Raw genomic sequence first — 6000 nt, forward strand, 5'->3', positions numbered from 1 at the left:
AGACTGTGAGAAAAGGAAAACACAAAAAGCTTTCTAACTCTGAAACTGAATTTATTCAGCTCTCAGCAATACTCTCATTTCCAGAGGTCACATCAGTCTGTTCTCTAGGCAAAGAATGTTTCTTCCAAGGATGCATTTAGCCAAAACCAATGCACTCTGCAGCTCAGCATAAAAGAAGGTACCAACCCTGGGAGTTGCTGAGCAACCATCTGAGATTTATTAATTGCCCTCAATTCCTGGAAAGCATAGATGTTAGCCATGGAAATTCAGGCTTGATTCATTTATCATTCCCTCCTGGTACCTCTGCTTATTGAAAGAAAAGGTAATGCAGCAGGGAACTATTTTTAAGCAACCTTGGTTTGCTCCCTGAAAGAGAATCTTTGATTGAATTTACTTCATGGGAAAATCACCAACCTTTCAAGCCTTCTTCATCCATGGAATAGAAATAAGTCAGAGGAGGTGATGAGGCACAGTATCCACAACTCTCATGCCTGGACTAGCCAAACAGTCTCCTCCAACTCCCTTCTGTCCTGCACTGCAGGCAGTTTCTGGCTCCTTTCTCTTTCCTAATTAGTGCCAAGGAGCCAGACATGAGCACAGAATGCAAATCCTGCTTTGTCCTGGCTCCATGTGAAACAACTTGGATTTTCATCTAAATAGCACTCTTCTTGCTTCCTGAAACAGGCAGAGAGGCATGCACAAACACAGGTGGCAAAATGCACGTTGAACAAGCCAGCACAGTGAACAGGTTATGTGAACCTTTTAAAGTTTGAAAAGGGAAGCAGCTCATTCAGTAAAAAAATTCACAGTGAAGTTTTACTGCTCCCTGAGGACTTTCATAGTTGATCTGAGCTAGCCCTTCATGATCCCCTTCATGTTCAAATTAGGTGCAGATGGTCACAGATATATTATTGTCTGCAGAAAGGAGAACGAAAAGCAAAAAAGGCTTGGGACTGATATCACAGACCCTCAAAAATAGTCCCCAGTTCCTCAAAAATTCCAAACTTCCACCTGAAAAAGCTGCAACTTCAAATGAGTCCAAATGTTCTTTTGCAAGCTCAGTGATGTTATCATTAGGGGTACATCATTTGCCATCTCACTTCTGCCAGTGCTCTAATTGCTTGAAATTGTTTCCTTCAGCCACCCTAAAACATGACAGATGTTTAGAATCCATGGGAGTTTTAAACACTGTCACAATCTACAGGAACTGATTTGTTTTCCTTCATGGTCCTTACCCAACTGGGAAAATTTGTGTACAAATTGATTAACAATTTCTGTTAATCAAAATATATGGGTTCAACCTGTGTAAATTGCATGGTGATACAAATAAATGTTCTTTATGAGCTCTCCTGCAAATATAATTTTTAGATCCAAGCTGTTTAATTCTTCATTACTTCTGCCAAAAAAAAAAACAGGGCAGCTTTTGCTCACAGATACATGGCATGAACACCTATACACTAGAACATGTAACTCAGAATTAAGGATGACAGTGAAAAAGAAATTACTAGAATTGCTTATATCTAGCGACTTCAATATTACAAGATATCAGTAAAAACAACACAATAGTATTTTTCCCTAGGTATAGCAATGCCACAATTTCTTACCAATGTTTGGGTTTTGCTTCAAAAGTATTTAGCTTAGAATTGGTGCAACTTTATTTCTGCTCCTGTTACTAGGCAATGAAGATTAAATGTACTGTAATGTTCAACAGCCTATCACAAGACACATAAAAAAGTGAAAAAACTTATTCTGTATATGAATGATCTGAGATTTCGTCTACTAAAAACAGTCCCAGACATTTTCACAGCTCAGACAGCAGCCCTGAACAAGAGACTTGGTGCTACACAGTTAATATTTCTGAAAGAAAGTAACTAACTGTACAAGAAAGTATAACAGACCACATGACTGTCATATGAATATCTTTACACAATATTAATCCAGTTTTTTTCTATTATTACTTGCCAGCGGTTTTATTTTACTAAGTTACTTATACATGAACTACTTAGCAAGAATGAGAGTTACAAAAATATACTTTAAAACTGTCTCAAATGCATTGCAGGCATGGGGAGAACACACAGTGAGTGGATTCTGCTACTTATTCTAAATACTCCTCACTTTAAAAGGGACATTTGCACGGGGTTTCTTTAGTGTAAGGAGCTTAATAAGAAAAGCAATTAAAACATGACCAAAAAAAGCATAGAGGCAACAAAAGATTAAAAACTTGGTACATCTCTGGGAAGGTGAAAACAAAACTGACTTTATAACAAGGCTAATTTATTTTTGCTGGCACGTCAGCCTTGTGGTATTTCTACAGACAAGGTTTTGAATAGCATTCTCACTACTGGAGCGGGAATACCACAGAGAACTCATCACTGCTCCTGCTAAAGTTCTTGTCAGTACCCTAAATGCACGCATGCACTATCCTCTGCTACATATGAATGAAGGTGGGGAAGTTGTGAAGTGTTGATGATTCAATTAATTAGCCTGTGTTGGACATTCACGCATTAAAGTAAGCTTTGCATTCTGCAAGTCTGTCAACACACAGATTTCATACTGCTCACATCAGCAGCTGAAAACTCTGTGGATAATGAAAAGCTAACAGAAGAACTTTGAAAGTAATAATACATCTGTTTTTAATTACCACAAGAGGGACTAAGAAAAAAAAAAATAAAACAACTAACATGATTAAGAGTGTGGGACAATTTCTCTGTGAGGAAAGGCTGAGGGAACTGGGATTGTTCAAGCCTTGACAAAACCTTCAGTGTGTGAAAGGAGGGTGAAAAGAGGAGCTAGGCTCTTTTCAGGGGGTCTAGTGACAGGACCATAGGCGATGGGCACAAACTAAAACATGAAAAGTCCCTCTGAACATCAGGAAACACTTCTTCACTATGAGGGTGGCCAAGCACTGGCACAGGTTACACAGGGAGGTTGTGCAGCGTCCATCCTTGGAGGTATTCAAAACTCATCTGGACTCAGTCCTGGACAATCTGCTCTAGGTAGTCATTTTGGGCAGGGGGGATGGAGAAGATGGCCTCCAGAGGCCACAGATTCATAGAAAGCTTTGGGCTGGAAAGGCATTTAAGATCATTTAATTCCAACCCTTCTACTGTGGTCAAGGATGCTACCCACTAGATCAGGTTGCTCAGGGCCCCATCCAACCTGGCCTTGAACACTTCCAGGGATGGGAAATCCAGAACTTCTCTGGGAAGCCTCTTGCATCTTCACAGTAAAGAATTTCTTCCTAACATGTAATCTGAATCTCTCCTCTTTTAATTTAAAACTGTTTTACCTTGTCTTATCACTATCTGTCCATGCAAAAAGTCACCCTCCCCTCTTTTTTATAAGCCCTCTTTACGTGCTGGAAGGTTGCAATGAGGTCTCCCTGGAGCCTTCTCTTCTTCAGTCTGAACAGCCCCAACACTCCTAGCCTGTCTCCAATAGGAGTGATGTTCCAGCCCTCTGACCACCTTCATGGCCCTCCACTGGACTTGCTCCAACAGGTCCCTGTCTTTTCTGTGTTGAAGACCTTAGAGGTGGATGCAGCACTCCAGTCTGGGTCTCACCAGAGTGGATCAGAGCAGCAGAATTCCCTCCCTCGCTCTGCTGGCCACACTGTTTTTGATGCTGCCCAGGATGCTGTTGGCTTTCTGCACTGCAATTGCACATTGCCAGCTCCTCTCCAGCTTTTTGTTCATGAGACCTCCTAAGTCCTTCTCTGCAGGGCTTCTCTCAATGAGTTCTTCTATTCTGTACTCATCTCTGGGATTGCCCCAATCCAGGTGCAGCACCTGGACATTGAGCCTTTGACCACAACTCTCTGGCTGCATCCATCCCACCAATTCCTCTCCACCTCAGACATTCTGTGATTCCATGAACCATAAATTATTAGAGCTGAGAAAACTATTTGACACTCCCACTGTCACACAGATTTCTCCCTAAATGAGCAAGTAAAACTCAAAACCCAGGTATGTAGGTATCGCCCTCATTAATTAGTCTTCTTGCTTCCAGGAACTCTTCACCATTATGTCTTGTCTCATCTTAATTAAGCTGTTACCTGTTGTCCTTCAGCTTCTTGAAGACTTTGTGTAAGATTCATACCTTCCAAGGGAGTGACCATGGACTCCTTCCCAAGTCAGTGGGCGAAGCATAAATTTCATAATCTAAAATAGTCTGGACTTCCTGTTCCCTAAAATAACTTGCCTCTTCCTCTGAACTCAGACAGTAATCTTCAAATGCTGAAGAAAGAAATGTGTTTTGAGTTCAGAGGTGTAAATCCAGCAAAGACCTATTCTGTAAGCATTCCACAAAGCAACTACTCTGCCAGGGAAGAGGAAAAAGAATAGGGGAGAGAAATCAATACCTGTTGCATCCTCCTTATGAGAGCTGTTGATTCAGAAATTAAATTTTAAGCCATGCTTGCTGGACATCCCAAAGACCTCTTCCAAATTACCTGCTTACATAGAGATGTCCTGGTAAAACCTACAGTCAGTGGTACTTAGGACAGTCAAAATATTAAAATAAAGACATCAGTAAAACAACCAATAAGTTTCTGAGTTTCTACATGTAAGTTTCACCCCCAAGGCTGAGTCTTCCTAAATGGAAAATTCAATCCAGGTAGGTAAGAACCAAATAACCATCATTTAAGATGGACTTTTCTCACTCTCACTACAGCAGAGCCTTTGTCTCTCTGTTTCTGGTTATAGCAGTGGCCACATAAATTAATGATTCATCATTTTCCAACCTGTACTCTTCTCATTCAGAAGACACAGGATGACTTTCACAAACATCCCTTACACCAACAAGACCTCAAAATGCACAGGTGTCCAGAACATGAATTAGATCATGCTGACTTCAAAGAAGCTGAAGGATCACAGGTTCTGGAAAGGTCTTGTTTAAAGAAACAAGGTTTGAAACTCCCACAAATTTTGGACAGCCTCAACTCTGCAAGAGACTGAAGAATTAATTATCTGGATCAAACTTCCCACATAAAGAATTTTATTATTTTTAAATGGAGAAGGGGGGGGGGGGGAAGAAGCATGTAACAATGTGACAGAATATGAGAAATGCTTTGGTTTGTTCTGTCAAAGTCTCTCCTGATCTAGAAAGTCTGGTAGTTTCATTCAATGCTTCCCAGACCTCGGAGATCAGGGTGAGTTCCTTTTGCTGTTCCAAGGATGACATTTTAGGAACATCCAGTCTTGACATTGATTGACACATCATTGGTAGTATTTTGAAAAAACAGACCCATTCAGTCTTACTGCTACACCGACCCTCTGATCTGTGCCTGTACTCTCCAATCAAGACAAAATAGACCAAAACGCATGTAAGACAGAGATAACCTGTGGGTAACAGTGGTAACTGTCCCTATGATCGTGTTCATGGGATCCTTTTGGGGACTGCGCCGGGCACAGCCTGTGTCGGACACCCTGCCCTCGGCCTCACAACAGCGACATGTTGCAGTCACAGTAACCTTACTTAGTTAAAGTAACACTAACCTTGCTGCACCCCATCAATAATGAGGGATTCACTGACAAGCGGGAGGTTACGGCAGGGCTGCAAGCCAGGACACCGGGCTCGTCGATGCTCATCCTCTCCTGGCCAACAAGAAGGGCCAGCATTTGCACAGGCAAAACTGGGGGGAGTGTGGGACACAGAAGAAACCCCATGCACCCGGGAGTCCTCCGCCTCCTCACAGCGCCCTCTCTTCCATCCTGCCCAAAGAATTCGAGGACGTCACTTGGAGAAGACGCAATGCAATTCAAGGAGCAGCACATGTTACGTCTGACTACACTGTGCCGGGAATGTGCTGCTGTCCGCTCTCTTCCGGCATCTCTGGGAAAAACGCTTCAGGCAGCAGCACGGAGCCCAACAACCCACTGCACTTCACGCCTTCCACGGGCGGCAGGCGCCGCAGGCTTCGTGTTTGCGGGGTGGGGCGAGTGGGGCGAGTGGGGCGAGGAGGGCGAGGAGGGCGAGGAGAAGGAGGCGGAGGAGGCGGGG

The 6000-nt window shown here is 42.8% G+C and overlaps 1 protein-coding gene across 1 annotated transcript in view; it reads right to left on the minus strand.

Moving 5' to 3' along the window:
- The window catches only part of ATP7B (ATPase copper transporting beta), a 37339-nt gene extending 36771 nt beyond the window's left edge, over positions 1–568 (minus strand). Inside the window, exon 1 of the mRNA XM_072929435.1 lies at positions 415–568. The gene's annotated coding sequence lies outside the window, so the exon portion shown is untranslated. The remainder of the gene's footprint in view (positions 1–414) is intronic.
- Between the last annotated feature and the right edge of the window lie 5432 nt (positions 569–6000).

This window comes from Taeniopygia guttata, chromosome 1, assembly GCF_048771995.1.
Source record: "Taeniopygia guttata chromosome 1, bTaeGut7.mat, whole genome shotgun sequence".
Taxonomy (NCBI): domain Eukaryota; kingdom Metazoa; phylum Chordata; class Aves; order Passeriformes; family Estrildidae; genus Taeniopygia; species Taeniopygia guttata.